Below are 9,171 nucleotides of genomic sequence, written 5' to 3' on the forward strand. Positions count from 1 at the left end.
AAATTTTGCCAGTAACATAAAGTCCAATGTGTCACGAGAAAACAGTCTCAGAATCGCTTGGATAGATTAAAGCTTTCTGGAGTTATTACCACATAAAGCGACACCTGTAAGATCTGAAATATGAGGCTGTCAGGAAGGTCAAAAGTGGGCAAAGAGGGAAGGGGTTAAAGGACGTCTCCCAGTAGCTTGCACTCTTGGATATTCCCTTGATTGCAGTTTACCATTCTTCCGAATTTATAGTAACATTTAGATCTTGTTCCCGTTTAAGAATATAAGAGGGGTCATTTATCATTTGTGGTTGCACTAACAATTTATAAAGCAATGAGATCCCTGGAAGAGCCTAAGAGATGAAGAGAACTGATCTATAACCGCTGGGTTTGTTGGGGAGTGAGTTGACGTATCGTGTAGTGCATGACGGATTTGGAGGTACTTGTACTTATTCTCTTCCTGCAAGAGATTTTTATGAGAGATAATGTTCAAACGTGTGTAGGGAATCTTCAGAGTATAAAAGTCCAATTGTCTTTACACCTGCTGCCTTCCAATTACTGCGGTCCAGCTCCGGAATACGGGTAAATCTCCAGGAATTGTCCTATCTAATGCGGAGGGAAATGTACAAAGGGATTTCCATGCAGAAATGGAAGCTGAAATACTGGACAACTTATTAGAAACCTTGTAAAGGGGCGATGATGACGACATGCAGAATAAGGCATTTAATGGGATCCACAAATGTGCACTTTCAATGACCACCCACCGTTTTTTGTGGGAATTGTTCCACCAAAATTTTGTTTGAAAATAGCCGCCAAGTAATCCATATGAAGTCTGACAACATTTTCTGAAATGTTACAAAATTTGTGTTGGTCACCGGCACAATCACAGTCCAAAATACATCCACAATGGAAGGTAAAAGTAACATCTTAACAATAGCCACTCTAGTGACCCAGGTAAATAGTGGTTTATTACATTTCTGTACTAGTCGAGACATCTTAGACCACAAGGGTATATAGTTACACCCAAAACAATCTCTACTGGAGCTTAGAGAAATACCCAAATAAGTAATAAACTTATCTTGCCAATGGTACGGAAAACTCGCCTCCAACGAGGATTTAGTTAAAGGAGCTATGCCTACATTCAGGATTTGTGACTTAGAAGGGTTAATTTTATAGTATGATGCATTCCCAAAATTAGTAAGGATTTGATGGACAGCTGGAATGGAAACAATAGGGTCTGTTATAGAAAGTTGTACATCACCTGCATATAGTCCCTTAGCCATGCATTTTAAAGAATATCATCAACAATCGCCAGAAGGATTATCATTAATGGCGATCTACCAACTCCCTAGAGGAAGTAGGGGCGGTAACCGTGATCGACTGCTGCCGAAGGAGAGCATGTGGATCTACACCCATAAAACGATTAATCCCTTGGGCTTGAATAATGAACTTAAACTACATATGTTTCTTTGATGCGGGCTGGGTCCCGGGACTGTTCATGTGACTTTTTGTTGCATTGACGGACTCTCGGGACCCAGCCTGTGTTTCTGCTCCATTTTTTCTTTTTCTCCTTTCTTCATTTTTTCCCCTTTTTTCTTTTTCTCCTTTCTTCATTTTTTCCCCTTTTTTCTTTTTCTCCTTTCTTTTGTCTTTCTTCTTTTTTTCTCTTCTTTCTTTTATTTTTATTTTAGGTTTACTTTGTTCTACTTTCTTGATATCCACCTGGCGATGATTTGGCAAAAATGAATTTGTACACTTACCTGTTATTGCGCTGTGCACCTAGGATTGGACTGAATTAAATGATGGCGATTCTGATTCTTCATTGGCTGTCAGTCCATTACAATAGGTGTTTATTGATGGTGTTGTTACGCTCTGAGGAAGTCACGTGGTGACGAAACGCGTCAGCGTACGCCCTCTTTCTGAGCAGTGTGTGGACTGATTTGTGGACTCGCTTGCTGCCTACATACGTTTGAAACGTATAATCTCTGCTGATGAGAGCCTGATAACTTAAGAGCTTGACGATCAGAGAGCCGTGGTTGATATACATGCGTCTCGTTCTATCTTGCCTGCCTTTAAACCCATATGACATATGGTCCATCAAGGAACTCTCTTCATTGGAACAATAATTGTTTCCCTCTAACAACCACTATTCCCTTCTGGGCTCCTCCGTGGTCCCGGCCTGGATGCCGGCTACAACACGATCCTTGGATAAGCACTAAAGCTTGCAATCTGACAGATCGACAGCACATATGGAATCCAATGACAACATCTCAACTTACACTTCAGAAGCCATAATTATTGGCGATTAGTATACAATCTGATATGTGCTGCTGAACAAATCCTGTTGGCTGAAATTTGCATGCTATGTTTATTCAGACTATTGCAATTTTTTATTGTATTGTCCTACAACGAGATCTATAGGTTATACATATCGATTGCATCTCTTTCCTTGTGTCCTTATATAGTGGGATCCATAGGTTATATATGTGAATCCACTCACGTAGTGCAACGAGAAGTTACACCCATTTTGTATCCACAGCTGATACATTGTCATTGATGAGCGGAATACATTACTAAACGCATGATCTGCACACTGCCCATTACTCACCGGCTCACCGGCTCACCACACTGCCACACTTCATCTTGAACTTGATATTATAATCTTTTCGATCACTGATGATCTATGTGAACTAGCTACTAGTGACCCGGCCGGGCCTGTGATGTCTATCTCTGTCTGTCTATTGTATGTATTCTTATTTTGTGTTTGATTGTTTAGACGGATACAGGGTCGCACTTAGTGCTACCTTCTGCTTTTTAATTTATTGACAATAAAATGTTGATATATTTTTTATATATTGCTGAGCCGAGTGCCTACTTACCAGTGGATTCCCCTTTATCTTTCCCATTTTCCTTGCCCCTTTCCTAGTCCCCATTGTCCCTCCCTCCTTCCTTGCATTATAACAGTTTACACTCACTGGTTGGCACCGTACGACTTGTACTGAGCTCTAGCATTTGATATGATCTGATTTCTTATATATAGTTCACCTGCATATAAGCCTATGGTGTGTGAGGAGGTGCCTACTGATATACCGTCAACATTACAATTGGTCCTGATATGTTCTGCAAAAGGTTCCATTACTAGGGCGAAGATTATAGGGGGCAACGGGCAACCCTGTCTAGTTCCATTAGTGATATCAAATTTGTCGGACAGAAACCCTTCGGAGAATCCTCTAGCAGCTGGACGTGAATACAAGGCAAGTATAGCGGACTCCATCCTACCCTGAAATCCAAACTTGTTCAACGTAGTCGACAAATGTCCCCAGAAAACCCTGTCAAACGCCTTCTCCGCATCCAAAGCGAGAAGCAGAGAAGGCGATCGCGAGGATTCCACCAGCTGAACGAGCTCCATAAACCAGCGAGTGCCGTCAGAGCATCATCTTCCTGCCACAAACCCAACTTGGTCGGGATGAAGTAATTCCGGTAAGATATGCACCAACCTCAGCGATAAAATCTCAGTCCAAAGCTTTAGATCTGTGTTGAGCAGCGATATTGGCCGAAAGTTGACAGGAGTCGTGGGGTCTTTCCCAGGTTTGGGAAGGGTGATTATAGTGGCCTCCAACATCTCAGGCGGAATCAACCGTCCCCCCGCATCCTTATTAAAACTATCTGCCAAAAATGGGGCCGAGACACCAGAAAAATGTTTAAATCCCTGGGCCTGATGGTTTTTCTAATTCGGATTTCAAAGGGTTGCAATGTGAGAATTGCCTTCTCTACCTCAAGAGTTGATTTGGGAGCTGAAATATAATCTAATTGACTCGGGGACAAAGAGGGAAGACTAAGAACCCATCAATGTCCTGCTTTGTGGGCTGATGCACCAGTGGATCATTCTATGAATTATAAGGAGATCTATAAAAGCTTCTGAATTTTTCTGCTACAAGACGTGGGTCAGAGATTTTATTACCTCGACTATCAAGCAGGAAGCGTGTTTCCCCCGTATCTCCCCCGTTTAGCTGACAACCCCCCCGCCCTATTGTTATGGACATAAAATGGCATCTTCATTATGTATAACAGTCTCCATGCTTTGCTGCTGGTGGGATCTGCAGCGGAATCCTTCGAGATTTCAGTTCTACTGACCGAGAAAGAAGAGGAACCGCCTTATGTTCAGATTCCAATGTACGAATTTTCAAAAGATAAGTATTCGTTTCCTGTCTGCGTTTTTTCTTGACTTGGGCACCTGCCGGGATAAGGAGACCACGCGTAAAAGCCTTATGGCCATTCCATAGCAGATGTGGGAGATCTACTGAATCCTTATTGATCGAGAAATAGGTTTCTAAGTTATCCCTTAGGGTATGTTCACACGAGGGCATTACGTCCGTAATTGACGGACGTATTTCGGCCGCAAGTCCCGGACCGAACACAGTGCAGGGAGCCGGGCTCCTAGCATCATACTTATGTACGATTCTAGGAGTCCCTGCCTCGCTGCAGGACAACTGTCCCTGTAATCATGTTTTCAGTACGGGACAGAAGTTCCACGGAGAGGCCGGGACTCCTAGCGTCGTACATAACTATGATACTAGGAGCCCGGCTCCCTGCACTGTGTTCAGTCCGGGACTTGCGGCCGAAATACGTCCGTCAATTACGGAGGTAACATGCTCGTGTGCACATACCCATAATGTAGCAGCAGGATCGGGGTGCGTTACAATGCGATCATTTAATCTCCACTGAGAGGGAGAAGTAAAATGTTCTCATAAACTAATCTGTATAGGGGCGTGATCCGAACAAGTAATATCCCCAATCGCAGAGGGACTAGTCTGAAGGAGGGACAACTTATTAACAAGGAAAAATCGATTCTTGAGTATGAGTTGCGAAGGGGGGGGGGGGGGAGTAAAATCTTTTTCACCACCATGTTGACATCGCCAGACTTCGTAGAAAGTGTCCTCTACATTAGAGACCGCCGAGGAGCCGGTATGTCTGCTAGTGGTGGTGGAATCTAGATTTGGGTCAAGTACGGTATTGAAGTCTCCGCCGATAATCACAAGGCCCCTAATAATATCAGAAACATTGACATGAGAGAGGACCAAAATCTACGATGCCTCGTGTGAGGAAAACGCACAGACAAAAGTGTAAGTGACGTTATTTATGTCACAATCTAAACCCAAGTAACGCCCTGTACATCCGACAATACATCATGTAACGTAAAAGCTGCGCAGTCGCGGATTGCAATTATTACTCCACTACGTTCAGCTGCACAGGACGCCGTGTATATCAGAGGGAACATTTTATCGTCCTCCGCAGCAATATGAGCATCTACAACGGGGTCTCTCTCCGTGTCCATGCTTTTCATTTCAATGTGAGGTCCCCACTGGTGGACAAACAGGACTACGAAATTAGGGATAATTTCATTGGTGACATTTACAAACATTGTAATCTTTATCGATATTGTAAAAGAAAAACATCTTTTTTTCATGTTGCAATACAATTAGTAGACATTGTTTGGCTGATGCCCAATAACGGATATATCGCAGACATAGGTATATAGAATTAGTGGAATAAATAACAAGAAAATATATGTTTTGATCTATTGTTTTTAAACGGCTCCATTTTCTTCTAATGTTCTGGTCAATGCGGACCATATTATATTCTTATATTCTTTAAAAATGCTTCCCTATTTTAAGCATAAAATATAAGATTTAAAAAGTGTTCTATCGTGAGAAATCTTACAACAATCCCCTGTCTGTTTTATTTCATGTAATATTCTGAGGTATTTTTCATGCTACGTGTGCTTTTGCTATATCTGTGTTCCCTCAGTGATCGGCTCGAATACAATCAATGGTTCTACACATTTCTTCTCATTGCTTTCCTCCAGTATATTGGTTCATTTTACAGGAGCTTGAGGTTCAAAAAGTATTATTGAGAATATACTCACATCAATGGCCTCTTTTTCTGAATATATGTATGTAGAATCTCTCCTCTAAGCTTTGTTTACCTGGATTCTGTCCAGAACCGAGAGGGTAACATTTCGATCCACGATTTTTGACGACCACAGGTGATTTTAGTGTTATACCGCCCCAATCACGGACGGTGGATATAGACCAGACAGGCACACGTAGCAGTTGTATTTCTGCCATGAATAAGAACACTGTCGGTGTTCGAAACGCGTAGGCTCAGGCACCTGCCCGTATTATAACCACCTTGACACTGCGTCTCCTTTCAATTATACAGCAATATTTGTATCAATAAAAGTGGGAACAGAGTATCCCTTTTATCCTTAAACAGCGCTGGATCATTTTTCCTTCTACTTCTACATTACTCACCGTGGGCCGTCGCGGGGATCCGAGCGAGGTTCGTGCTTGAGACGCAGGATTGGTGAGTTGGAGGTTTCCTACTTTCTCTTTCTTCTCTATATTCTACAGGCTTAGACCCAGAATAGTGGTGTATTTATAAGAGGTCGCCTTGTCGTGGCAGGTGGGCTCACACAGTTTGATCAAAATGTGCACAAGGAACCTGACATTTGTGCTGACCACATCCTAATAAAATTGTCTTCTAGTAAAGTAGACTGGAGCTCTGGCCAGAACATTCTCCATTTACCATCCACTGGTTTCTGTCAACCGCAGGTCTGCCCTTTGCTGTTCCATCATGCACCCAAATATACCCGGCAAAGTAGAAGGTTTTTTTTTGCTCTTCAGGGACCTCAACAAGTTAACATGTACATCTCTACTCCCTGCTGCCAGTAGCCTAAAGCGACCCTCGTGGCCACCCCTTACTATGGCTCAGTGGCCCCAGTTTGTGTGGCAATTTCCTGGTAATCATCATTTTCCCACTGCTGGTTTAGTGATCTGGACTTTGTCTTCATCCTGGTTACTGATATGGAAATCAGCCCTCCGTGCACTCACTTTCTGGTGTGACTGTGAAAGACTTGTGTCCACACTCAGCAGTCAATCTGTACAGGGAGGAGGAGGAAGAGGAGGAGGAGGAGGAGGGCAGCGGGCGCAACCAAGAAGACTTGTATCCCTACTGACCACCGAAGCAAAATCCAGAAGGACAAGATATTTTATTGGTGACTCGTTTCAAAGCTGAAATGGCACAGACTAAAGTGACGACTGATAATTATCTGACCCTCATATTTGAGGCGTCTCATAATACTGACTGTTTTTTCCTTAATATATAACTGAGAATATTCCACCCCGGGGGCTACGTTTGCTATTTATATCCCCCTCTATGGATGATATCCCTTCAGTGATGATTGGGAGAACTTCATGGACACTTGTTCAGCTGAACTTCTCCAAAGAATTTTGAATAAAATGAAAGTAATTTGTGCAGGACTGAAATGTTTTGGACTCATTTGAAATGTTTCGAGATTCTTCCTGATTATACAAAACTGGCAAATTTTATACTGAAAATGTGAATAAATTGAATGGAGATCGGACTATAAACCTGGTAATGCAAGAAACTAATGACAGCCCTGCAGAAGTAGCCCCAGCAAAGTGAAAACAGACGATAAGCCAAACTGTTTGCCCACCATGGCCGGTCCCGGATAACGCCGGCAGTGAAGAAACAAATCAGTCTGTTCTTTTATAAAAATAATTCAGTTCATTGAGTTCCACATAAAATCAAAGGCAAATGAGACTTTCTGACCATCGGAGTGTCACAGTTCAGCAGCAAACAAACCGGTCATATCCCGAAGAGCGGATCCGCCACGTGCTGCCACTGAACATCTCGATCAGACCCGGAATGCCCCACATGCCTCTGCACTGGTCACCTCCGGACATGACATAATATAACACATCTGGTCTCTACCTCCCATTCCCATGAAGAGTCGCTCCCCATAACAGACTAAAGTGACGACTGATAACGATCTGGCCCTCATATTTGAGGTCTAAGATGATCAGTTTATGATGATCCTACATCCCGATCAGCACAAAAAGATTCTCATATTCCTGTGTTTTGTCCCCCTCCCCCGTTGACATCTCAGAGATTCTGATCCTGCACGGTTTGTTTTTTAGGACTCACCATGTGCCCGGTTGCCCCACAAGTAGAGCATTTACACCAGACCACAGCAGTACTGTTCTCATTACTGACTGGCCAACCGATCACTTACTTTCTTCATCCGGTACAAAAACATCTATTAGAAGAATTAGTAGACAGGTAGAGGAGATGTAGGGGAGAAAGAAACAGAAAATCTAAAGCCAGCAGTAACCCCAGTCAAAGGGAACCGAACAAATCGGTAAAATGACCCCATCTCTTAAAATACATCCGAAAAGATAATGAGGTCAGATTCTTATCTGAGGGGCTTCTCTTGGTCCTCCATCTACTCCTTTTTCTGGACCGAATTCTTTCATCCATAACCTTAATTCATCCCGTTAATTTAATAACTCAGACTGTACCCTGTGACCTCTACTGACCAAATCTCTGATCATCGCAAAACGATTGCAGTCCATGTTCACCCTAAGGCCATGTTCACACGCTGGACTAAAAACGTCTGAAAATACGGAGCCGTTCTCAAGGTAAAACAGCACCTGATTTCCAGACGATTTTCTAGCAACTCCCATTTTTTAATGCGTTTTTTTACGCCCGTTTTTCAATGGAGCCAATGAAAAACGGCTCCAAAAACGGCTCAAGAAGTGACATTCACTTCTTTTTCGCAGCCGTTTTTATACGCGGTCGTTTTTTCAAAACGGCGCCATAAAAAAACGGCACGTCGGAACAGAACGCTGTTTTTCCCATTGCAATCAATGGGCAGATGTTTGCAGGTGTTCTGTTTCCGATTTTTCAGCCGTTTTTCGGACGTTTACGGCCCATAAAACTGCCAAAAATAGGCTGTGTGAACCCTACCTAACTCCTTTTTTTACCCCACTCATCACCGCGGTCCAGCCCTAGATATCTTCTTCACCTTGGTAGGTGAATTAATTTAGGTCTTCTGATTCAAGCCACCTCACCAAAAATAATCAATAATAATAATGAAAGGCAAGTGTCACGGGGCCCGTGGATAGCGAGATTGTCACCGGACCTCTGGAGGAAGGTGTGAACTCACTGTGTCACCAAAGAATATAACGTGGTGCTGAGGTATTCACACTTTAATCCCTATACAGGGATCTGAAGTTCGCTACGCGGGAACGACAGGTCACCCCCCCTCCCCCCCCGTAGCCTCCTTTGGTGACAGCCGACCTTGAACAGGTGTGGTACA

The sequence above is a fragment of the Rhinoderma darwinii genome, unplaced genomic scaffold (assembly GCF_050947455.1).
Source record: "Rhinoderma darwinii isolate aRhiDar2 unplaced genomic scaffold, aRhiDar2.hap1 Scaffold_937, whole genome shotgun sequence".
Taxonomy (NCBI): domain Eukaryota; kingdom Metazoa; phylum Chordata; class Amphibia; order Anura; family Rhinodermatidae; genus Rhinoderma; species Rhinoderma darwinii.